Here is a 27366-nt window from a genome sequence, read left to right on the forward strand (position 1 = left end):
TGAGTTATCAAGCACAGTACTAATGCTTAGAGGATAGCTTCTCTCACTCTTTTCCCAAGAAATACAATACTAATGTTTAAGGATCTTTCTGACAATATCACTTCTCAACTATTGTGACATGTGCACACAAAGGTGCATTTGTAAATGACAGCATGTATACCAAAGACGTGTTTAAACACACACACACGTGAAGGGAACTGGATTGTTTTGCTATGGTAAATTAAGCCCATATATTTGATCATATGTAAATGCACCCAATGTCTTAGGTTTAAGGAAGCATTATTCTCTCATTCTCTGTGATTTTCTGTGCTTATGATTCTTTAATTTTATATTACCATGCTCACAGTAACTTTAGCCAGCCATATTTCAAGCAACCTGTTATTTTTAAAATAAAATAACATTATGTATATGGAAAGTAAATAAATCATACTCAGAGCAACACGACCTTTTTAAATTTGAGTCATCAACCAATCCATGTTGTTAAAATCAGTGATATAATTGCCTTAGATTCTAAAAGCTTTTTAAGCCTAAAGCATCTAAGGCAAGTTAGTTTCTCAACATTTCCAATTGCTTCCAGTTGGTAGCATTGTTGCAATGATAACGTTTGATGGTTTTAGACTTTCATTTAGTTCCTAATTGGAATAGAGACAAATGTTGCTGCTTATAAACATGTTACATTCTATAACAAAACAAAGTAAATCATCAAAAGACAAATAGAGTCAATCTTCACACTTGTATAAAGAAATAAAAAACAATACCAACATACTATTGCTGTTTCAAAGGGCAGGCACATGTAAAGAATACACTTTTCTTTACCATTCTTCCTCAATGTTTTGGCAATATTTTTAAGAAAAGCAAGAAAAAGCAAAGAAAATAATTGAATAGTGCATTTTTGTTTATACCTTTGATGCTCAGAAATATCTTTTGCATACTAATGCTAACTACTGTTTTGATACTGATACCACTTTAGCTGGCATTGATACTGGTTCCCAAACTGCAGTTAATATCAGTATTCATCTTTCACAGAAATGGTAAATTCGAGAGAGCAGCTCTTTAATTTACCTGAAAGACACAAAAATTATCATGAACTTTCAAATAATTTTTCCCACCTTTTCCTTCTGCTGCATGCAGACCTCTTATCTCACATAGACTCTCTCTCCATTCTTTTCAAGTTATATTTAAAAATACAGGAGTAACGAAAAAGTTTTAATACTAAATTTTATTTCTATGACTCTTTAGGTTACATGAGCCAGGAGTAATTCTTACTATTAAGTTACCTTTTTTGTTATTCAACACCTTTTATGAGCCAGGTGTAATCATAATCTCTGATTATGACCTGAAATGTGTGAACTGAAATGATGACTAGATTACCTAGAATCTGACTTTGATCAAATTATTTAAACTAGTCCCCAATTAATCTCATGTGCAAAATTAAAATGATATGTACCTGATTTTAATATTAATTGAATTAATGCATGCAAAGTCCTTAGAAAAGTGTGTGACACTAAAATGTAAACTGTTACCTAATTATTAGAAATACATGGAGTCTAGAAATGTTTAAGTATATCTTGGTATTAGTTGGCTTATTTTCAAATTTTACTGCAGGGCATTTGACATTCTTCTTTTATATTAGCATTTATTCCTTTCTCTAAAAAGACAAAGATTTTTTGTTTGTTTGTTTCCTAGGGGTATTGAAAGCTTGTGACTAAAAGACATAACTTGACTTTCCCAAAGTTTTGAGCCTTATACAAAAACTTGAGCTTAGGTTATGGGGACAATGTGCCATGCCATGCTTTATTCACCACACATGCTACCTAATAAAACCCTGTGCAAGAAAAATGAGAATTGTCTCTATTCATGATTAAGAAAGAACTAACAATACAATTTTAATAACTACTTTTTGTACGCAGTGACTTTGAATTTACAATTATTTTTCCTTACTTTGTTTTATCTGAACCCCACAATAACTGTGTAAAGTAGGCATCATTAGCTCCAAATGAAAAAAAGAAGGCAATGGAGGCACAGAGACTTAAATAACTTGCCAAGACTCACTTGGCACAAAATAGTGGAAATGTATCTGGGAGGCAGTTTTTCTATCTCCAGAGCCCCACTCCTAAATAGATCATTAGGAGTTAAATGGACCTTCAAATTTTCTAGTCTAAATCGTTATTTATTCAATGAGAAGATGGAGGACGGAGAGGGAACGGACTGGACGATGAGACAGAGGCAGAGTTAGGACCAGAGCCCTTCCTTGTTATTTCTAATGTATTTTTTTTAAAAAAATTACAATATCCTGTTATCTGCATTTTCAACAGTTTTTAACTACAAAATTTGAGAATGTCTAAAATTTTAAGAAGTCCAGTACTTATAATAATTAAGCAATTGACCCAATCCTCTGATTCAGAGACAAGAAAATCATTTCCATAGTCTGTCTTCTTGAGAAAGACAGAGCTTCATCACATAAAATCCCAAATTCTGTTATTTGTATCGTGAGAGGTGGCAAATGCTGTTAGCAGTGCCTTATGATAGCAGTTCTCACCACTGTATATCTCTTACAGAACTAATCAGAAGGCTTGTAGTTTGCTTTACATGAGGTCTAGGGTTTTTTCCCTTAAACCCCAGTAGAATCTAGACTCTTAAAAAATAATAATAATAACAGAGGTATGCAAAGAAAACAAAAATTCCTCAAGCAATGATGAACAGAAGAGATGCTTCTCCATGAACCATGCGTTTGTTCTCAATTACTAAGAAGAATTAATATCTAACTGTGTGTACACGACCAGAGTAGAAAAACATTTTCCTAACAGCACCTTCATTTGGATGTCAAACGTATACAGGTAATACTGAACTTGAAGGGATTATAATTTATCTCAATTTGGAGGGATTCAAAATACCCTAAGCTTTTATTCATTTAATAATGGCTTTGAAAATGAAAATTATGAAGTAGATACAAAAATAAAAGTGCAAAAGGATACACACAGACTTCTCAGAGTGAATTAAATGTGATTCTCTGCAAAACTTAGATTTCTTTCACTTGTTCATTTATTCATTTTTCATTCATTTATTTAATAATATATTCATGCAACAAACATTTATTGAGTCTACTAAATATACAGGTCCGTGGTAAGTGCAACTAAGGAACAAGCAAACAAACAAAAATGTACAGACTGCCTTCTAAGAAACTAGATGGGAAATAAAGCATTCATGCAAATGACTACATTACCAAGTTGAAAGCAGCACGTGTCATGAGAGTTCATCGTAAACAAGATTTAATGGAGGTATTAAGAAACAGGGGTGTGCCCTTGTGGAATGGAGAATTAGATGATGGTTCATGAAGGAAGAAGATTTTAATTGAAAAGAAGATAACCTGAGTTTGTGAAAACAGTGGCAAGGACATTTAAAGAGAAGTGCACAAAATGGACGTGAAAGGCAGTAGAAAGGCAGGCAAATAAGTGGGCAGTGAGGATTACTGAGTTATTTTGACTAGAGCATAGAGTAATTCAGAGAGAAAAGATTAGAAGTTTTTTTTTTAATTCCGTTTTTAAGTGAGCAATTTCATTCCTAGAATGAATGAATTATGACTAATGACTTATGTAGAGGCTATTCATTGCAGTATTATTGAAATATCAAAATTTGAGACACCTAAATGCTAAGTTACAGGTAAATAAATGATGGTATTCACAAGCAATGACTACTGAGTAGCTTTTTTTTTTTTAAAATTGGAGTATAATTGCTTTACAATGTTGTGTTAGTTTCTGCTGTACAAAAAAGTGAATCAGCTGTATGTATACCTATATCCCCTCCCTCTTGGACCTCCTTCCCACCCACCCCCATCCCAGCCATCTAGGTCATCACAGAGCACCGAGCTGACCTCCCTGTGCTATATAGCTCATTCCTACTAGCTATTTTACACATGGTAGTGTATATATGTCAATCCTAATCTCCCAATTCGTCCCACCCTCCCCTTCCTTCCCTGTGTCCACATGTCCGTTCTCTATGTCTGTGTCCCTATTCTTGACCTGCAAACAGGTTCATCTGTACCAGTTTTCTAGATTCCACATATATGCATTAATATACGATATTTGTTTTTACAACAAGCAAACAAATAAAAGAAACAACAAAAATAAGCCTAGGCATTTTCATAGTGTACAAATATTCTGCAGCCTCCCAGTGATATTAATATCAGGTGAAAAAACCAACACATGGAACAATGTACATTGCATGTAATCAATTGTGTAAAAACAAACAGTATGTGAACATATATGCTTAAGCATGTTTACCTCTGGAACAACACACAGTGATGAAAGTGATTGCCTCTGGGAAAGGGAGCTGGGCTGCTAGTGGAGGAAGAGTGGTTTTTCACTATTTAATACATTTCAACTTTTACAGATATTCAATTATTTATAACATATATTGTTTAAAGTTTATCTAGAGACAGGCTGTGGAAATTAAGTTTAAAAAAATACAATGGGAGGAAAATTAAAATAGATACTAGTTGGAAGCTACAGTGTTGAATTTTACTTTTTTTTTTCTTTTAATAGTAAATGTCCTGGGTGTGCTTGAAGGCAGAAGTGAGGAGATGGATGGATGGAGACGAAATGAAATAGAAGGTAAGTGAAATTACAGGATTTAGGGCAGAAGTGGAAAGGCTGGTATCTGAAAAGACAAATGTCCTTTCTAGGAGGTGTCTGAACAGAGCCACTGAATCACAATTTTTGGACAGAAGCTGATGGGTCATTCTTCTATTTGTTTTTGTATCAATAACAGTGACTGGGGAAATGTGTGGGCTCAGTGCTTTACCTGGTACAAAGGTGAAGGCACAGTTGCTTTAAGGTAAAGACTGGATGGTTGAGGTATATAAGTGCATGACTGCTTCCCTAGCCACACTTTGTTCATTATAGAACCACTTGTCCATGGACAACCAGAAGATAGGAGTATAATCAAAGTGCAAGGGATTAGGAAGGAGACAGAAATAAGTGTGTTTGCCATTCTTAAGGGTCACATGATTTTCTCATCTGTCTATGACCTTGTTGATGAATCTGGTGCAATGCCATAACCTACTCAGTTGATTTGTTTGTTATGAGGATAAAATTAAGTATATACAGACTATATATATATATATTTTTTTATGGACAATATTTTTTAAAGTGTAAAGTATTATTCAAAGACAAGGTAAAAAAGTACAGGTGGAGACGATTTTGTTTAATTATTTCAGTCTCCTCTTTGAAATAAGTTGCACTGATGGTAAAGTCTGAAATTAGGCTGTAGCCTGTTCAGTCAATATGAGATAAATATTTTAATATTTAATATAAATGTGGGCACTTTACTGCATTCACTCTGAAGATGGACAAGTAAAAAATATAATTTAATTTTATTGCACATCAAGACCCATTTTGTCTTCATTTATGTTAATCTTAGCATAATGTTTAATCCATATTGGGTGAATGAATGACCACTGATATCCAGAGGCATTCCGGAGAGTTGCTATGACCTTTGTCTTCTCCTGTCCCCAATTTTTGGGACCAATCTAAATGTAACCGAAAAAAGTATCCAAAAATAATTATTAAATAATGCAATTCCAGTACAGTGGCATGAAGGTTATTTTTAGTCATGCTTTTTGAAATTTGGGGGGGGGGTAGGGAGCAAGAATTTTGGATTAAACAACCATAGAATAAATAAACAGAAAACTTCTTTAGGTAGTACTTACCCTGGGATTTATTCCCTTTATTTCAAATCCACAGTAGTCTAGAGAAACTGACTCACTCTGTAAGAGCATAGAAGTCTACATTTTGAAAGTGGGAATATTAAAGGAAACCCAGCAAAGGAGCATCATGGTTGCAGCTATGAGTACCTATACTTATAACTCTATGTATCTATATCTATCTATCTATCTATCTATCTATCTATCTATCTATCTATCTATCTGTCTATGCATGTATGTGCAAATGTGTGTGAAGTATTAAATGAGACAAATAATTAGGGCAATATTCATTTTCTTAATAGGGTCAATATTCAACTTGGAACAATTGCTAAAGTGGAGAGTCACAACGAATTTAAATTAGTGTATCAGACCTGGTAAAATAAATTTAACAGTCCATTTGAGAGTACCATATACTTTCCAAAAATATATGAAAATTTGAGACAAATAAAACAGGACCTAAATCATGACATTCTCCCAGACATTTTTTATTAAACACATTACCATTACTCTAGGGAAATAATTCAAAAATTTCATTCAGTCAGGCAAACACCACCTTCATAATTCTTGGCATGTCAGTTGGCCATGTCAGAAGTGTTACTGACTTCATTATAATATTTTTATTTATATCAACTTTAATTTGAATTAGATATTTCGAAAGTATTATCTTCTTACATGACGCATTTCTTTTAAACTTTGATATTATAGTTATATTGCTTCTAATTCACATAAAATAAATTTATAACTAATAAACAATGTTCACCTGTTTATCTCCTAGAATTCAATTGAACACTATAATTTAACCACATTTATTAATTCTGGCATAGTGAGAAGGGATAAGTAATTACAAAAAACATTACTTTGGATGTCACTAACATAATTAGAAAAAGAAACAGTTAAACAGTATATGTGTAAAGTAAACAGTATAAGTGTAAAGTGGCACCAAAATACTCCTTAAAGGAGAAAATACCTTGCAGTGACTTTAGGGGAAATAGTGAAACTCAGGGTCTGATCAAAAAGATGTGTATACACTAACAAACGTAAGGTAGATAGCTAGTGGGAAGCAGTCGCGTGGCACAGGGATATCGGCTTGGTGCTTTGTGACCATCTGGAGGGGTGGGATAGGGAGGGTGGGAGGAAGGGAGATGCAAGAGGGAAGAGATATGGGAACATATGTATATGTATAACTGATTCACTTTGTTATAAAGCAGAAACTAACACACCATTGTAAAGCAATTATACCCCAATAAAGATGTTAAAAAAAAAAAAGCTGTGTATGTGTGGGTTCATCACAGCCCACACGAACTCCCTTCTTCCCACTCTAAGGAGTCTCAGTTTTCTTAGGTTGGGTTCTCCTAGAAGCAGACTTTGAGACAAAGCTTCAAGTGCAAATAGTTTATTTGCAAAATGCAGGAAACATCCAAAAGAAAGTAAGACATTGACTTTAATCCCTCAAGGAGACTCTGAGAAATGCATTCAGAATTATCCCACCCAGCAATTGAGCTGGGAGATTTATACCCAACTCCCAAGGGTCATTTCTTGAAGGATGGTGTTAGGGAATGATATCGACTTCCCTTGTACATCCAGCCTACTTCACGTGGGCCAACTGGCCAGATAAAAAGCCCTCTCAGGTATACTCAGTTCACAGGAAGCAGGCTGGCATCTGGAAGCTGGCAGGAGTACACTGAACAAGTAAGGTCTACAGGATGTAGCAAAGGAACAGACAGCATCTGCCACAGTAACTAAATAGGCAAGGTTTTCACTCTCAATCTGCCACAGGGCTAAGAAGGAAAAGGACCAGAAAGCCTGCAGATTTCTTTCCTAAGCCTGCTGCCTATGTCATGGTGCTGGAAAGTTGTTCTGGTATTATTATAACACATACACGCATACTAGTAGTAGTCTAGTTAGTTGGTTTATTTTTTAGATTTTCTTTAATAATGATCATAATAATGTCTTATCACTCACTAATTGTCTACGGACTACAGGAGCTGTTTTTAAATTTTGTATAAGGTGATTTATTTAATCTTTACATCACTTTAGCCATGTAATGTCACTAATACTGTTTAAGGTGAGGAAACTAATGCTCGGTATGGAAATTACTCCAGGAAAAGTAACAGCTAAACCTGGGTATTCTGACAGATGGCAAGGTCATTTTCCTTTCCATGTTAAAAACACCTCTACCTTTCAAAAGATTGAGATGCATGTCCCTATGAGAGTCAAGGACAGAAGAAACTTTCGTGATCCAAGGATATGATCTATCCAAGGATAGATAAAATGTGATATAAAATGAAAAATGATAAAACGATTGTCTTAGTCTGTTCAGAATGCTATGACAACATACGATAGAGTGGGTGACTTAAACAAGAGACATTTATTTCCTCACAGCTCTGGAGGCTGGAAGTCCAGGCTTAGTGTGCTAGCACCAAGGTTGGGTTCTGGTAAAGACCTGTTTCCTGGCTTGCAGAGGACTAACTTCTCATGTGTCCTCACATGACTTTTCCTGGGTGCACGTGCACGTAGAAATGGAGCTCTGATGTCTCTTCCTCTTCTTCTAAGAGCACTAATTGTATCATGGGGGTTCCTCTCTCAGGATTCATTACCTCATCACCTCCCCAAATCTCATTCCCTAATACCACAACATTGGGGGTTAGGGCTTCAACATATGAATTTTGGAAGGACACAAACATTCAATCCATTATAACGATATAAGGAGCAATTTCCAAAAATATATTTTGCAGGAAAAGTACTATGTGGAAGAGGATAGACTATAGAAGTTGAATTCAGGAAATGTGAGATTAAATAATGTGATTTTGGTTAATATATATTTTTAAAAATTTAATTTGTTTTCCAGCAGGATATTTTAGATTTTAATATGTTAAATAATATTGTGAATAGCCAAGAAGAAGATAGAGTACATATTTTTCCCAAGACTGTTGAAGTGGACTCCTACTTTTCATGGAACACAGTCTGGGTGGAGAAAACTGATTTTGAGGTGTATTTATACTTGCAAACTCCCCCCAAAATAAATATCGTTCAAGTGAATTTATTAATAAATATGCCATTTTTAAGTTCTTAAACTAAGCAGTGCTAGGTTAAGCATTAGAAGTATTTATGTTTTCTTTTTCAGAAATTATGTCAGATGTACACATTGCGAAACATAATTATAAATGTCAGAGATAGGTTCATATGAGGATCTACTTCGTGATTAAGGCCACACACTGCCCCCTATCATTTTTGCACTCGCAATTATTCATAATTTCAGACTTGTCTCAGCCAGATCAACTAAATTTCCCTTGAAAAATGGAGAAGGAAGCCAACCTCACTCAGTCACAGCCCAGAAGGGATTCCCCGATTTCAAGGACTCATTTGACATGGTTTTCTTTTAGTTCTGCACCTTATTTATCTTTTGGTAAATCACCTTCTCCGATCCTTTATTTTAAAATTCAAATGAATAAAGTCCTGAAGTGAATTCTTTTTCAGTGTCTTCAAAATTCTCTTCAATGACAGAGAAGTCTTCAAAATCACAATAAAATATATTTAAGGCCTTTATTCTCTCTCCTAAAGTGACACTATGAAATTTCACATAATTTCTAGTCTGCATCTCATAAAATACTGGCAAAATTTATTCAATTCAAATTAAATAGATGTAGCACAGCGTAATCTTTCTCTATTAAATATGTCACTTTTTGCAATTGTTTCTTAATATCCCTCACAGCTTCCATCTAAGATTAGCACTTTCTTTGCTGCCAGAGTTTCACTAACCTACTGAATTATTCACTGAAGCATAACCTTCAGATATCAGGTTAGAAAGACCTTGATTATGGCAGGAAGTGAACTGTATAAACCATTTTTCTTTAAAAGAAGATTTCTCAGTATAGCAAAGTCTGAAATGAGATAAGTATTAAATGTGTGTAAAAATTAAGTTCATAATTGATAGGAATTTAGCCAACTGTGACATTCCTGCATTTTGTTTATTATAATGTATAATACCATCCTCAGTACTGCAAAGCAGCATAAAAACATGTGCATTGCCATAGGGCTTATTTCATCTAAGAAGACACCAGCCTGGCTTCAGATATAAGGAATAAAACTGTTGTATGTTAAACCACATAATGTTTTACACAGTCTCGGAATATTCAGCTTAATTTTTTTAAAAACTACACTTCCTTTCTATGTTCCAGTCACTGTTCTTTCCTTCACCATAGCTTTGTTTTAGTGTCCTATAGCAGTAGAGTTCATGGTGAAGTCAGCAATTCACCATGAGCCTTCCTGCAGCAAATTCTATTAGTGGCATCCATTGCTTTATCTCAATTCAGTGCTGAAAGGTCATTAGAATACTGACTAAGGAGACAACAGTCTTGGAACACTTTTGCTAGTGTTGAAGTCAGAAAACTCACCACTCACGGATCAGACACTCATGACCAATCCACTGGGTACCCAACAGCTAAAGTGCAACCCTGATACAACAGCAGCATGCTTCTACTAGATGACAAGAAAATGCACAGAAACAAATACTGGTCTACATTTAGCTACGTTTATGCCATCAGCCATTGGGAGAGATTTTTTTTTTTTCTACAATATACTTGACCTAAGACAGCATTTAAATGACTTTCCAAACACTCAGGTGGAGCATATATATTTTAAATATCAGTTCACTTATTAATGTTAGATTTCTCTTACCATTACCAGCGTGGTAAAAGTCAACACAACTTAAGAAAGTCAATAGTAAGACATGATGCATTATTGAAGAGTGTGTTTTGATCAGATTTTCTACATAGATTTGCTGTTCAGATGGAGACAATAAACTAAGAAACGTTTTTCACCATGAATCAATCTAAGTAGTATAGACAGCATTAACAATTTTCTTTTAATGTTGCCCACCCTAGCCCTGACAAAAGTACCGATAGCATTCTCTTCTAAAATTTTAATCTGGTTGAATGATTGTTTGAAAGGCTTTTTATAAGCACTTAGGGAAATGTCAAATAAGCATGTCAAATGACAAGTTGCTCAGCACAAACAGTGCACCAGGGGAGAAGGACCCAAGAAATGTTCTGGTAAAGGATTGTGAAAACACCTTTTCCTTAAGAAACAAAGGAAAATGTTATTAGAACACACATCACAACAGGTCACCATTTTCTTCAGGTGAAAAATTCACTTATTATAGGTACATATTAATAAAATGCTTTTACTGGAGAAAACTCAGAATTTGGGGGGTTTACTGCATTGGCCAAAAAGTTCGTTCGTACTTAAGTAAAAATAAAAGACTCATTCTTCATTTTCACGAGGAACTCCATTGAACAACCTGTTCACTAATTGACCGAACTTTTTGACCAACCCAATATAAGGAGTTGCACATAGTTTATTAGAGTACTAATGTATTTTTTATTCTTTTTTTCTATTCTATGGATTTTTATCCTATAAGTACTTGGATAAGTGAATAAATATAGCACACACAAAAAAAGAGAAAAAAATGCTCCCCTTCAGTTGTATGTGTGTCATACCTTACCAATTTGATATAACTTAATTTTTTGCATTTGGCAGTTCCATGTTTTCTGGGTAGAGTATGAATTTAGGAAACAATAAACAACATATGAACATGAAAGACATTATGTGAATTAGAAAGGCATAGTTTGATACCATGTAATGAAGAATATATAGGTCATTTTCCAAGAAAATTCCCCACAAATACTCCTCCATTTTTTTCAAAAATGTAGAATAAGGTTAAATTACAGAGAATTTTCCTAGTGATAATTCTTAGTGGAAGGAGGGAGGCTATATAAAATGTCTCTCTCATTTACAATGATTAGGCCCCTAAATAAGTACCAAAATGAACAAGACACTGTCAGCCCTTAGGGAATTCAGTCTTATAAAGGAGCTCTCAGTCTAATCAAAGAGGGTGCGCTCAATCTAGCACAGAGATGGTAAATAGGAGCCGTTTCTCCTCTTCTTGTTCATGTCACAGGTATTTTCATTGGTCGTTTTTCTTGCTGATCTCAAATGTGACTCCAGAATCTTTCTCAACAAAGCATAGATTAGCATTTCAGTTGAAACCACTTCACTGTCTGGTTTAGTGGACAGTCCTTATTCTATGATATTTCTACCATGTCTAAGGTTATGTATTCAGGATTTACATGGATGGAAAACACAGAATGTACATGTTAGGTATGTCAGGAAAATACCTCAGTAAATTGCTTTGAAGACAAAATTTCAATCGTACTAATTTAATTGAAAGTCAGGAAATATCCCAGTGTGAATCAGAATTCAGGGGAGGGTTTAGGGTCATTTCTCCTAGAGATCTTCTGCAAATTAAAATAGGACATGATTTGTTTGATACTCCTGATGATAATTGTAACGAGCTCCAAAATTGTTCTGTACATAAGTTATCAAATTTCATTGTAATTTTTAATATAATGCCTACTTCCATATGAGACCATCTGCTGTCTGAGGGCATAGAACATGTCTGTCTTGGTCTCTGCTTTGTATCCAGTGTATCATAAGGGGATCCCTGGTATTAAGTACTTAATAAATATTTAATAACTTAATTGGATGACTATTTGAAAGTGTTTGATATACGAAAGTTCAGGCAAAATTAAACAAAAATGTAAATATAAATGCAAGATAAGCTGACTGAATATATCATATTTATCAGGCTAAACCCCGGTATTATCTTGGCTTTTCAGAAGTTCCCCTATAACAGATGTTTTGATGTACTCAAAATACCCAATTCTTGTGGGGGAGGGAGAGATAAACTGGAAGATTGGGATTGACATGTACACACTACTACATATAAAATAGGACCTACAGTATAGCACAGGGAACTCTACTCAATACTCTGTAATGACCTATATGGGAAACGGATCTTAAAAAGAGTGGATATATGTATATGTATAACTGATTCACTTTGCTGTACAGCAGAAACTAACACAACATTGTAAATCAACTATACACCAATAAAATTTTTTTAAAAACCCACTCAGTTATTAACCAGCTTAATCCATGCTAGAAAGGCAGAGGTGAACAGAGACTGCTGGGAGAGAGACGTATAACTGGAAAATGAAGAAGGAACATGGTAGATCTCATGGAAAGTTAATAATTAAGCAAATTATGTATGTGTTGGGATAGAAGAAGCTTTAGAAAAGGGGCAGTGAATACAAGGATCCTAATTTGTATGCACCTGAGGGCTGCTGAATCACTAGAGCCGAGGTTTCATGTAAGGTGGAGAATCACCTTCCCCTTTACACTCTTTCACTTTCCTTCTTTTCTGTTTTCATTCCTCCTCAAATTTATAGTAACAACTGTATATTTCCACAACCATCCAATGTAAGCAATACTTGTCTATGACACTTAGATAGCTCATGAGAAATCAAATCAATGAATGTCCATTCTGTTAGTCTACTTTCACTAAGTGTATCCATAAGAGATTTAATATTTATATGTAGGAAATTGCCAAAACCAATTGAGTGAATAATTTTTTTCCTCCCCAAATGACTCTTTCTTATTAAGATCCTTCATATGATTGCTAACTAAGACTGTGATACAGGCATTTTATTTACTATCTTCCTCTAGTTTGCCTGGTTACCATGTTCACAGTGCTATATAGAAGAGGTCTGTGGCTGGCATTCTGGAATTCATCCGTGGTTTTCCAAGAGCTAAACATCATTATTTCATTGAGACACCTTTTTCCCCTGTCCCTGACGTCTCTTTTGTTACCAGTAAAAACTATACCTGTGCTACTTGGTGAATGATGGTGGTGGTTTGCCTGTGAAAATAGGCCACAAAGATGGCAAATGGAACTTCTGCTGCTGGTCATTTCCTAGCACTTGCTTCAAAACACACACAGAAAATTTGAGTGATGTCCTCAAGACCTATAACAAACTAGGTCAGACCACTCTTGGAAAAAATACTCATTTCTGTGGTCCCCTTATCACTTCCTTGACTAGCCAAGTGAATGTTTCACTAGTGGGCTATTCATGGAAACCCAATCAAGATTTGTGGCAGGGTGATAATTTATTTCAAACTTATGATTGTATTCCCAGTATATATTAAAGGAAGTAGCTTGCTCTTACTTTCCCTTTGTAGAGTCATATAATGAGGATTCTCTGAGTTAGGTGACTATTTCATAATTAAGTCAGGGCTGCAGATAGAATAAGCAACTACCTAAGCTGTGTATTTATAGATTTTTCAAAAGTGCTTTTTTACTGATTTTATTTCTCTCAATGGCTTATCACTATACCTGAAAATTTCACTATAATCACCCTTTATGGATTCCCCTCAAGATAAAGCTTTCAGAGACTGAGTCGTCTGCTTTGAGGAGGAGTAAGAGAGGGAGGAATTAAGTCTCTGAATTAGCAAATGCTGGAATATTCCAGAACTCTACCCTCAGATGACTCTTATTCTCTGTCTAAGCTCTGGTCTTAACCAATCCAGTGCATTAAATGAAATTTGCATAAAAATATTTCCAAATTTTTCTCACTCTTTTTCACTGTGCTCTAGTATTTTATATCTAGTTTTCTATTAAACACCTCCACTTGGATGTGTAATTGACATCATAAATCCCATCTGAAAGAAAATTCTCCTCCCAGCTTCCTTCATCTTAGCAAAAGACATCACTCTGTACCAGTTGTACAAGTCTAGATTCTAGGAGCTGTTATTGCTTTCTTTATTTCTTCACTTTGCCAGTCTAATTTATTAGTGAGTCTAGTCAGTTCTGCATTAAAAATATACATATTCTCTTCACTATGCCTGGAATGAACTTATGAAAATGCAAACACAATTATAACATTTTCCTACTTAAATTTCTCCAATATTTTCTCATAGAATTTAGAATAAAATTGCAGATCCTTATTATGGACTGAAATGGTGCATATCACTCTTGCCCCATACAGTACTACTCTCTTCAGGTTCACTGATGCTTCCATTACCCTGGATTTCTTTCTTTTTCTTAATGCATTAAGAATATTTATACCCAAGTTCTTTTCTCTGAAATATTTGAACTAGTACCTTTATTTCATTCATGTTCTAATTCTAAGATGGAGAGGTCTTCCTTAACTATTCAATTAAATAGTCCCCCCAGTCACCGGTCTCACACAATGTTAGTATTGACTTTAAAAGTGCTTATTAAACTCTGAATTACCTAATTTGTTCATTTACTTAATTTTTGTCTGACCCCTTCTCTGAGAACAGGGATCTGATCTGTCTTATTTACTATTCCCAGAGCCTGTCTGAAACAGTGATTAAAATACTGTAGAAACTTCATACATATTGTTTGAAGGAATATAAAATGGATAGAAGTAAAATCCTAGACTCCTAATGTGTGACCTGTGCATTCTTTCCACTTAATTGGCACATTAGTAGTGAATATCAATGTATATATTAGTTTATAGTGTAGCTTAACATATAAATTAGACTATACTATAGGAACAAATTAATCTCTGAATCTCAACAGTTTCATATACAACTTTTAATAATTATTCATAGGAAGTCTGATGCCAGTCACTAGAGATGCTCTTCCATCAGGTGACTCAGGGATCCGGGTTCCCTGTATGTTGTGATGTCTCCCTTTCCTGAGAGAGGTACCACACTATCAAATGTTTGGTCTAGAAGTGCAATAGGTCACCTCTGATAAGTCAATATTGGCTGGAACTAGCCTCGTGGCCTAATATAATTGCAAGGGAGGCTGGATTATTTAGGGGAGCACATAGTATATAAGGGAAGCAGTGCTGCCTCTAACACAACATTAATAGCTAGTTAGGCAAGCTAAAGGAATAAGATGTGGGGGCATGTAGGGAAAAAAAGTCAAGTGATGAACCTGCTGTACAGCACAGGGAGCTCAGCTCAGTGCTCTGTGATGACCTAGATGGGTGGGATGGAGGGGTGGGAGGGAGGTTCAAGAGGGAGGGGATATATGTATACATATAGCTGATTCACTTCCTTGTACAAGAGAAACGAACACAACATTGTAAAGCAATTATATTCCCATAAAAGATTTTTAAAAAGTAAAAAGTAAGAGGAGAATGAGAGAGAGAGAGAAAAAAACTGAACTGAAATATACTGGTGTTGATCTCTGGGACCCATGCACAGCTAATGAAAGGCCAGGAACAGTCTCTACACTGGCGAATATACTTTTCCATTTGGTTTGCAGCTGCAGCTAACATTATTTCTTGTGCCTAATATTGTTTGAAGTTTGCCTCTTAAACTAATGTTCTTCTTGATTCTTTTCCTCTGAAGTATCTTCCCACTGTCAGATGTCTCCACCCCAGGCCAGCCTTTGTGTTCCACTTCACAGCTAATCATCTTAGATTAATACCAGGAGCACTTTTGCCTAATGGAGTTTTAGCCAGAAAGAGAGAGAAAGAGAGCCAGGAAGAAAACTCCTGCTAAGTGAATATGTCTACTCATTTTCTCTGTGTTTCACATGCTCTCTGGTATAAAAGAAATCACGGAAGTCAATGGATTAAATATAAATGTGAAGTAAGGAAATATGTGATAAAAGAGTGACGGATAAAGACGTATTTGAGCCCAATGGGCGGACCATGTGGTGAGCTGATATAATACCTTAATTCTGGCATCCCTGTGGCTATCCCAGGTTGACAACATTTCAAAGATGGCGATTATTTGGAATAAATCCAAGATTATACTTTAAATAAAAATGCTCATAAATCATAGCTCTTCCACTATGAATAGGACAGGCACATAAGCAATTACTTATAGGAGCAGTATTATCTTGCAATTCAAGCTGTTTCTTAAGTTGATTTAACTAAAAGCTTATTTTTTTGCCCCAGAGTGAAAAATGAAAACATTCAACTTGTTTTGCTTTGTCCTGTATATGAAGTTTAATTAGACGAATCATGTATTCTCTCAAAAAGTTCTATAAATGAAAAATGGGATTTCAAGAAAAAGAAAAAAAAAAAAGCCAATATGTCTAGAGGGAAAAGACCTGGGGTAAGTGCTGCAAAATGAAATTGGGTGGGTGGGAGAGAATCAGGACCCAGTCCACCCAATGACAACATTACGTGTCACAAGTGACTCTGGACTTAGGGAAAAAATATATCTGTTGATATAGGTGGAACCTACAGAAAACAGATTTTCTGTCCATTTTGTGCTTCAGAGTGAGAAACTCTGACTTCCAGTCTTGGATCTGCCACATACCAGCTTTGTGTCCTTGGGTGAGTTTTTAAACTATAAGTGTCAGTTTCATCATTTGTACACTGAAGATTTAAACCTTAACAGGGTGGGTTTAAATAGAATAAGGCACAATCCCGGGTACATATTACATGGAGCCTTGATGCTGGTAAGGGTACTATAAAGAAGGATATACAGTATGTATACAGATAGATATAGATATCTCTAGTTATCTATCTATTATTGATCTACCTCTGACATTTAGACAGTTATTTATGAATGCGCATTTAGTTTATAAAAATGATATATTCTGATTACTGTTTTCCTATCAAAGCTCATATAACACCAGGTGACATGTAAAAGCTTTACTCTTTCAATTTCTTAGTGTACACAAATGTTTCATTTTTTTTGCGGTACGCGGACCTCTCACTGTTGTGGCGTCTCCCGTTGCGCACCGCAGGCTTCCGGACCCACAGGCTCAGCGGCCATGGCTCATTGGCTCAGCCGCTCCGCGGCATGTGGGATCTTCCCAGACCGGGGCACGAACCCATATCCCCTGCATCGGCAGGCAGACTCTCAACCACTGCGCCACCAGGGAAGCCCGCGACTGTTTTTTAAACTCAAGGATTAAAATGGTCCAGAGTAGGGCATGCTATCCACCCATTTGGCATGGGAAATAGCTCTCACACACATGCCGATGGAATAAGGTTTTCGTGATGCAAAGAGAAGCTGTAAATTTAGTATGAGTAAATGTTACGTTACCAAGTAGTGAATAAAATTCAGAGAGATGCAGAGCAGAATTACAGAAGACAAATCCGTATTAGTTCCAAATTAGATGTCTTTAACACATTGAAAAATACTAAAATGTAATGGGAATGGATTAAGCCTGCAAACTACTTTGGACAAAATTACCTTTTAAAATGGAAAATAAAACTAGTGATGCTTAATACAAAGCTAGTAAATATCATGGAAAAATTTTGGTGGGGAGATTGGAACTTGAAAAATTATTCTAATATTATCTGAAAAGATTTACATTACAGCAGTGACTTTCAATCTTTTTTGATTGTAACCTACAGTATGAATCATGTTTAGAATTAGGACTCAATTCACATACACACTTATACACACAAACACACACAAAGGCAATAATAATTTTATAAATAATATTTACTGCAAATACATATAATGAAGTCTAATATTTCTATATTTTTATTATTTATTAAATGTTAGTGACTTCCAATAAATTCCCAGAACCTTAAATGAATTATGACCTATTTATATATATATACATATATATATATATTTTTTTTCAGGGTTGTTAAATGACATTTATGACTGCTCTACATTGCAGGAAGTGCTAGGGCGTCTTTAAGGTACAGGCTCCAGTGACAAACACTGGGTTCATAGTCTTGTCTCCACCACCTAAGATGTGTGATCACAGGCAAGTTGCTTAAATCTCTGAACCCCACTTCCTTGATGGAAAGTAGGGATACCCCAGAGATGACCCACAGCCAGGTTAGGGCCCACAAGCCAGCATCTGTTCCAAGGAGTCTGTGCCTCTTCTTGCCATTTGTCTGAAGTGTTGAAACTATAACTCTTGGATACAGCTGCCACCCCACTTCACAGGGCAGCTGCAGGAAGTAAGGAAGTAGTGTTAAGTCGCTCTGCATATGCTGTGCTCTCACCCAGTCAGCAGGTATTCTCCCCCTTCATGCAGGAATGTCTGGAATTAGGTAGTTACAAAGCCCTGTGTCACCACCTTCTAACTGCATCCAATCTTTCCCAGCTAGGCTAGAAGACGGTAATCACAGGAGAGGCAAGGCAATTAAAAGAACAGAAATAAAAACTCAGGAGAGGCCTCTCTTTCTGCTCTTCTGAAGACTTCTTTCCTGCACAGGGAGGTTCTGCAGGTATAGACAACACCCTGCTTCAACATATCTACCCCCCTTTGAAGAAGCTGTCACCCACAAAGGAGGCAGGGCAGGAAAGGGTTCGATGTTCAGTTTCCTTTAATGACCCCCATTCTCCCTGAAGGGCAGGTGCGGGCAGCTAGGCGATGGCAAGAGATGTTCACTTGAAGATCTTGCCCTGATTGAAGGCTTTGCCCACGTGCAGGAAGGCCCCATCCCAGGAAGAGTATTCTCGAACCAGTCTGAGTCTCCTCGCTGCTGGGATCCAGTTTCCAGCATGTGTATGACTCATAGTACCTCTGCCAATCTGGACTCAGCGGAAAGGCAAGCTCCTGGCCTCGGAAGACCCAGACTCCAGAAATGGAGCTGCTATTGTTGCTTCCAAAGAGAATGACACTGACAGATGCATTCTTCCCCAGTTTGTCCAATCGCTGGAACACTCCAGTGGTGAGGTCGCAGCTCATGAAGGTCTGGGTGAGCTCTTCAGGGAAGCGGTACTCGGTACCACAGGGACCAGCCATCTTTATCAAAGTGCTCCCCAAAGTACGGCAGCGCCACGGAGAGTGCGTCCTCGTTGGAGTGCTTGCGCTTAAATTCATCCAACACAAAGGTGCTCTAGGGCAGGGGAGCAAAGGGGTCCTTGGCCTTCGGCTCAGCAGCCGCTGCCTGCGCACGTCCATCCAGCTCCTCCTCAGTAGCAGGGGCAGCCGTCATCTTCTTTCCGCTTGGCCTGGGGCTTCTGTTTCTCTTCTCGAGAAGCTTTCTCTTTCCGTGGGGTGTCCTTCTTAGGCTAGCTCTCTGCAAACGTTTTAGCATCAAATTGGGCCACTTTCTCAGAATTTCACCTCCCCCAAGACAGCCCGGAACTGGGGCTGCTTAATGCAACCCCAGAACCTGTTTATAAAGCCACAACAGGGTGCAGACAACTGTGATGTCAGCCAGCATCACACGTTTGGCCACCGGAAAAGTCCTTGTCTTCAAGGGAGCATCCAGCAGCCCTAGAATTCACCTCACCTCCTCCTTTGCAATCTCCGTGGCCTGCTTGTTGTGGTGCATGATGCCCAAGGAGGGGAACACCCAGGTACTGGCTGGGGGAACTATGTCGCTATCAGCAAAGCTCACCCACTGCACCACCTGGGCTGCTGCTTCAGGAATACTTCCCCGCAGCTCCTCGTTGCTCACATAGTAGGCGATGGCATTGCTCTCGAACACAGAATCCATCATCAACCTCAAAGGCTGGAACCTTGCCAGCAGGAAATTTACGGAGAAATTCGCGGGTACCATTGGTTTGGCCAAAATGGAAGTGGGGTGGTGCGGAGAGCACGCGCACCTGAGCCCTGCTGTAGTGAGTGGCAATGAGGGCCTTGAAGGCCCTGCAGTTTTCAGGATGTGTGTACAGGGTCCCAGCCGCCATGGTGATTCTGCAGAGAAAGGGTGACCTATTTATCTTTAAAACATGCTACTTTACAAAATATTCAATTAAGTTATTAAATTAAGAGTTATAAAAAAGCCTTTGCCCTATCATATATTCACATATGTAAGAAAACTACAGGCATATGAGTGAAATGATAGAAATTTCTAAATTACATCTATGCTTACACAATCTCACGTAAAATAAGAATGCTATTCCACTTAGTGATAAGATCATATATTACACACACACAAAATTGTTAGGGTAAACTTCAGTCATCTTGGAAAAATGATATTTAGATTCTCTGTTTTACAACTTGCATCTAAATAAATTGCAAAAGTATTAAAGGTAGAGGTATACAAAACAAAATTATAAACGTAATTGGAGAATATAAAGAATATTTTTGTTATTTTGGGTTGTAAAAGGCCTTTACAAGCATGATGACAAAATCAGAAATCATTAAAAAAATTATAGAATCAATTACTTATAATGTACAATTAAAATTCAAATGGCAACCTGAGAATAACTTGAAGCATATATAATATACAAACTATATCTAACATATGGATACCTTCCTTCATATTTAAAATAAATACTACAAAATAAAAGGAATCTGTGAAAAGCATAAATAAACAATTCATAAAGAATAAGGGTTAATCATTTATAATGAAATTTTTAAAAATTCAAGCTGATTATTAAAGAATTTCAAGTGAAACAATAATAAATAACTTTTGTACATGTCAAATTGGCAAATATGTATTCTAAGGGTTATAATGCCTGCTATTATTTAGCTGACATTTATTGAGTGCTTTCTGTATGTCAGACACTGTTTCAAAGGTTCAGCATCCTGTTTAATCTTTCCAACAGACAATCCTATAAGTAGGTAGCTAACTACCATCTCTAGTTACAGAAGAAGGATGCTGAGATTGGTTAAGTAACTTGCCGCATAACTAATAAGTAGCTGAGTCAGGTTTTGATGCCAGAAAATCTGACATCAGAGCCCACATTTTTAATCGAGTATGAAAAAGCTGTTGTAGGAAGTGTAAGGTGCTACTATATTTCTAGAGGGCACTTTTACAAAATATCCCCAAAGCACTGAAAATGTACTTGTTGCTTGGAATATCAATTCTACTTCTACATATTTACCCAAGATATAGGTAGAAACCTGTGCAAACAGTCACATAAATTTCCATAAAAACTCTTTTATAATGGTAGAAAATTAACAGAAAAGAGATTAAATATTTACTACTTGAGTGCATTATTTGTGGCATATATATATGTAATAGAATATCTTTTAGCAATTGAAGTACTACTTTTGAAGACTAGTTATTGACAGAGTAAGTATAAAAAACAGATTATAAAACAATATGCATAACATGAATTTTGCTAGGAGAAGGAGATCAGGAGGAAGGAAGAGAATGAGATCAGAGTTAATTTCTGGCTCCCTCTCTGAAAGTTTTTCTTGAACTGACTGTGTCCTTTGATCATGGTCATGATTCCTAACAAGATGACTGACTACACAACGCTTGATCCTTCTAGGTTCTAGAGACAATACCTCCACTCATTCATTTGTGCTTTAGGTTGGTAGAAGCTCACCTGTGACAAGCGGCAGATTATTGTCCTAACCTTTGTGGTTCCTATATAGCCAAATATTTGTAACTTCCCTCCTTTTAAAATAAACCTCCTCAAATATCCATTAAAGTTCATTGTGGATTCAGTCTGGAGAAGATACATAGAAGAGGTTAAATAAACACCCCATGGTCCACATTTGAACTCAAAATATCAGTATAAACTCATAAAATATTTTAAAATATTTATTTACTAGTTAGTTCTGTTCACTGAAAAGGTCTAGAGACAATGAGTGACCCAGTAGCAATGAGCACCCCCAGGATACAGATTGTGCTTTTGGAATGATGGCTGATACCAGGTTGGGGGTGGGTAGGAATGCAAAAGATGACTCTGGACCATCTTGACATACCAGAGCGTGAAAGTTGACAAAGATTACTGGGAGAAATGGGACAATTTGAACTTCATAAAGGATAAACATTGAAAATGATCTAAACTTGTTGGCTATGTTTAAACAAACAAGTTTAAAAAGTATGTTTAAAAAACAAACCCATAATTAGTTACCTGCTGAAGATAACAGAAAACCAATTCATTCTCTTGAAAACTGGTTAAATCAGAGGAAAGAAATAAACATGATCTTGCCTTTCTATATGAACTAAACTATTGGATAAAAAATAGTAGGTGAGGGGAGTTGTCTCTGGAAGTATTTTTTTAGTTTTCGATATTTGAAAAGACTTATAAGACTCAACAGAACATGCTCATTTAAGGCTATTATCTAAAGTCAGAGAAAATGATACAGCAAAAGAAAGGGAGTGCAGGTAGGCATTGGGGATCCGAGAGATAGTCAGATGAGATCTCCCCATGGTTCTTATTCACTTCAGCTTGATCTGTGCAATGAATTTTGAATTTTGGCTTTAAAAGAGCTCAAGACAGAAGCTTCCAGGAGGTCTTTTATGCCCTTCTGGTTACATAATCACCCAGCTGTGTAACCAGTTATGCCAGTAGAAAACTATCCATAAACAAACTGACTCTGGAGTTTGGGGATCACCAGGGGAGTTTTGGATTTTAAACAAAACATCATAAATTTCAGTGCACTTACCTTGGTCAAGAGTCAAAGCCAGATAATCGGGGCATCCCTGGAGATAAAGAGAGAGTTTTCCAAGACCAGCTGTAGATTAACTCTATCCTATAGCGCCTCCTTATGAAATTGTTCCATCTAACAAGTAAAAAAAAATAATAGAATCGAAATATCACAAGTTTGCAATCCCTAATGAATTAATGGATGCAGACACTTTGCATTCCAGCCACAAACATCACAGAAAGGGAAAAGGGATTTTGTGCTTCTTGATGAAAGAACACATCATCAGTGGAATCGGTCTTGAGATTAATTGATCCTCAGGAAATAAAGGACAGAAGAACATGTTAAATTGCACCAGGAGTATGCAAACAGCAGATCTAGACTGACAAACTCAGGTGGCATGTTTGTAGGTTCTTTAAGAAACTATCAGTTATGTGTTCTTCACCTGAAAAATTATATAGAAAGAAAGGGATAGGGCAGGGGAATCTAAAGATTTTTATTTTAACTTATAAGATATCAAGTTAAAATTTTGGGGCTTCCCTGGTGGCGCAGTGGTTGAGAGTCCGCCTGCCGAAACAGGGGACACGGGTTCGTGTCCCAGTCCGGGAAGATCCCACATGCCGCGGAACAGCTGGGCCCGTGAGCCATGGCTGCTGAGCCTGTGCGTCTGGAGCCTGTACTCCGCAACAGGAGAGACCACAACAGTGAGAGGCCCGCGTACCGCAAAAAAAAAAAAAAAAAAATTTGGTAAGACTATATTTTGTGACTCGGGTTGCACACACACTTAGATGATGAAACCATAAATAAATGCAAAGAGACTGGGCTCCCATTGGGATGGAGCATGTGGAGGGATTTCTGGGGTGACAAATTCTGTTTTTTCACTTAAGCAGGGTCCAAAGAGCATTTGCCTTATAATATTTCATCAAGTAATACTATTTATGTGTGTGTGGTTTTCCAGATCTGTGTTTTATTTTACGATAATAAAGTTTAAAAATGTTAGAAACAGAGATTGGAATCTTGAGTGCTAAGGAAAGGAGTCTGAATTTAATTTGATGATGTGCAATTCTTTATTGATTATCTTTAATATAATGAGCAGATTTTGGAGAAATATAGGCTTCAGTGTAAATCACAAAAGATAATTTGAGAATAACTAGGTAAATAGAAATGCCACATTTAGGACCATCTGGCAATAGTACTTGGTTATTCTTGAGAATCTAGATCATATTTGAATAAGAGACTCTTCAGATACCACTGGCATTGTGGTATAATAACAAAATGTATCTTTGACCACTTCACAAAAAGTGAGCTGGCTCAGGAAAGAGGGAAGACCTAGGCACATCAGACCCACTGTGGTTCAATGTCAGGGTACCTTTTGGCTTATTGGACTGTATATTGTAACAACAGATAGTAGAAAAGGTGATCTGTGCCTCAGCAATATGTCTAATTTTTAAAAGAATTACTGATCTTCTCTCTCTTTATGCTACTTCAGCACAATAGGTAATGACCTGGATTTAAAATGGGAGTTTTTTTTGTCCTTAAAATGACTGGATTAGTAAACAAGTAAAATTACTGTAGCCTTCAAAGAATTTATTGAGAAAGAAATTGGGACCAGAAGACCAAAGTGTAAAAGAGTATAATACTAGTTATCATAGGATTTCCCTGTAGTTTTAAATGGAAAGAGTAAGATGGGGGTAAGAAATAACGGTGGGGGGACTTCCCTGGTGGCGCAGTGATTAAGAATCCACCTGCCAATGCAGGGGACATGGGTTCGAACCCTGGTCCGGGAAGATCCCACATGCCGGAGAGCAACTAAGCCTGCGAGCCACAACTACTGAGCCTGTGCGCCACAACTACTGAAGCCCGCGCACCTAGAGCCTGTGCTCCACAGCAAAAGAATCCACTGCAAGAGAAGCCTGCGCCCTGCAACAAAGAAAACCCCCCGCTCGCCGCAACAAGAGAGAGCCCGCACACAGCAACGAAGGCCCAACACAGCTAAAAATAAATTACAAAAAACAAACAAACAAAAGCTTATATATATGAAAAAAGAAATAATGATATGGGAAGAAGGAACCCTTGCTGTAGAGATAAAATTAGATTTTCTTTAAACACTGAGTGGAGAGTGGAAATTTGAAATGATATCATAACATATAAATGTCTTTTTTTAATCTGGGAGAACAAGAAAAATGTAGTCTTATGGCCATATTTGTACATGTCAAGACATTCCTGAGAAAGTACAAAGGAAAGGAAGGAGGGAATAAAAATTTTGTAAGAAGCATAACCAGCACTAACTTTCCAGTTCTAAGCTTTAGATGATGGCAGACTCTTTTATTCAAAATGACCTATTAGACAATTTAACCATGAACATTCTTAAAAGAAGTGCTTTGTATATTTAATAACTAATATTCTGTATTTTTGATATAACAAAACATGTTTCTTTTTCTTGAAATAACGTCCAATATCTAAAGTAATAAGAGAAGCAAATATGGCATAAGTGGCCAAAGTTTATAATATTTTTGTACAATAGCAGGGGAAAGCACACACACAAACACACACACACAGAGTTCTGTGTGAATGGTAAAATTGAGTTACTTGAGTTATTATATTTATATTTGGTAACATCCTAGGCTGGAGTAATAGGTGGTCAGACCTAGCACACATGAAAATGAAAAAAGAAAAAAGCTAAATACCAGCCTAGATATGCTTGTGATATGCTAAAAATGAATTTCAAGTACTAAAACACAGCATAAGAGGAAACTATCAAAAAACTGCCAAGGTTAAGATTTAGAAATGTCACTCACTGATCCTGTTTCCAAACAAAAAGCTTTTATTCTTATGGCAGGTTTTCACAGCTTAACAGATAAGCTTGTGTTAGGTGTTTGCACATTGCTTCTTTGGAGAGTTATTTTCTGAAACAAGGAAGTCAGCGTGCATGAGGAAAGAAGGAGTTAATGGGTTAAAACCTGTGTAAATGTTACTCCAGTTAAATTACAGCTTGTTGTTCAGATGAATACTCTCCACTTCTCGTATAGCTTTAAATTATGGACAAATGCTTGCAATTGTGAACTCCCTACATTGTGGCTGCCTGTTCCCAGGCTTCATCAAACAGGGCTGTCCAATGGGATTACTGTAAGCCTTCACGGCAGTCTGCCAGCCACTGATGAGAAACTCATACCCCTGGATGTTAGATTGCTCTCTTTATTCCATCCTTGTGAAGGCTGTGATTGCTGTCACGGTGTTAGGTTAGAAATTAGCATTTTGTGGCCCAAATTTTGCCATCCAGAATACACTCAGAAAAAAAAAAAATTCGGAGAATAGTAATTCTTCTGTCAAAAGAAAAAAAAAAAAATCAGGGCTACCATGATACAGACATCTACAAAACTTAGGTCAGGAAATGTTGTGTGGTCCTGGTGAGCAAAGCTGATGCAGATGGCGTTTTGCTGTTGTCACAGGCCTTGCTTAGAAACCAGTGGTTTTTATTTTATAAAACTAAGACTGACTGAGAGAAATATGTTGTGCCCTTAGAAGTGTTAAAATTTAAAAATAATCTTGGTCTTTAGCATTAAATTTTTAAAAATCTGAATTAATCACAAGAAGCTAGTTAGTACTGGGCCAAAAACCCAATTCCTAACATTGTTTCAGTTCTTATATCTAGAAGCAATGACAATATATTATGTGCTCTTTTGCAATAGTTTATATATATATATGTCTGAGTATGAAAAGAGGAAAGATAAAAGAGTTATAAAATATAAAGTGGTAAATATCATTAATTTTGTTTGTTTACCCCTTAAATGACAAAATGACTAAAGTAGTGCTATTATAATAAAAAATGTTTCATATCATCGATGATTCTGTAAATGTCCTTGCATTAATATTTTCTCTCTATCCTTTATTTGCTTATACTTGTGTACTCACTAAACCATTGTTAAATAACTACTGATTTTTTAGTTTTATGTAAACCTGTCTTCTGGTTAGGACTTACATGTAATTCAATTTCTACTCTTTACAGTAGAGATTAATTACAGCAAGAAAAATGAAAAGTGATTTAAACTTAGTAAGAAAAAATGTTATAGTTTCCTTATCTTCTGATTCTTCTTAGGCTATCCACAGACATGCTAATTTTTCCTGTCATTAACAGTGAGCAAGCTAGAAGAAATCTGACATGTGAGGTGCACAGATTCTGTTAGGAGCCTTCATATATATCCACCCAGGTTTATCTGTCATCTTTAATCATGCAAAAGGCAGAATTACTTAAGCATTTCATTTTATTGAAAAGAAAAAGAAAGATTTACATTAAAATGATGACATACAAGAAAAAAAATAAATTGAAAATGATTGTGAGGAGAAGGTAAGGCAGAGACTAAAGCTCCGTTGGTTTTGTGATGCTCATTTGAAGCAATGATCTAGTAAAACCAAGACATAAAAGCAGTGATGATGTTAGCTGTTGGGGTATAATCATCTTACCTTTGCATTCCTGATCTGCATTCTCAGAAAATCATGTGGGGAAGCTAAAACGAATAATTCAACGTTAGACCTAATTATCCACCCCTCCCCATTCTTATCCTAGATTGAATTATATCCTAAT

The 27366-nt window shown here is 36.4% G+C and overlaps 1 pseudogene across 1 annotated transcript; it reads right to left on the bottom strand.

Moving 5' to 3' along the window:
- Positions 1-18819: 18819 nt before the first annotated feature.
- On the bottom strand, positions 18820-20143 carry LOC309973922 (elongation factor 1-gamma-like; annotated as a pseudogene). The gene has a single exon. The product of its transcript is annotated as an elongation factor 1-gamma-like (transcript).
- Positions 20144-27366: the final 7223 nt, after the last annotated feature.

Source organism: Leucopleurus acutus (assembly GCF_964270905.1).
Source record: "Leucopleurus acutus genome assembly, chromosome: 17".
Classification (NCBI taxonomy): domain Eukaryota; kingdom Metazoa; phylum Chordata; class Mammalia; order Artiodactyla; family Delphinidae; genus Leucopleurus; species Leucopleurus acutus.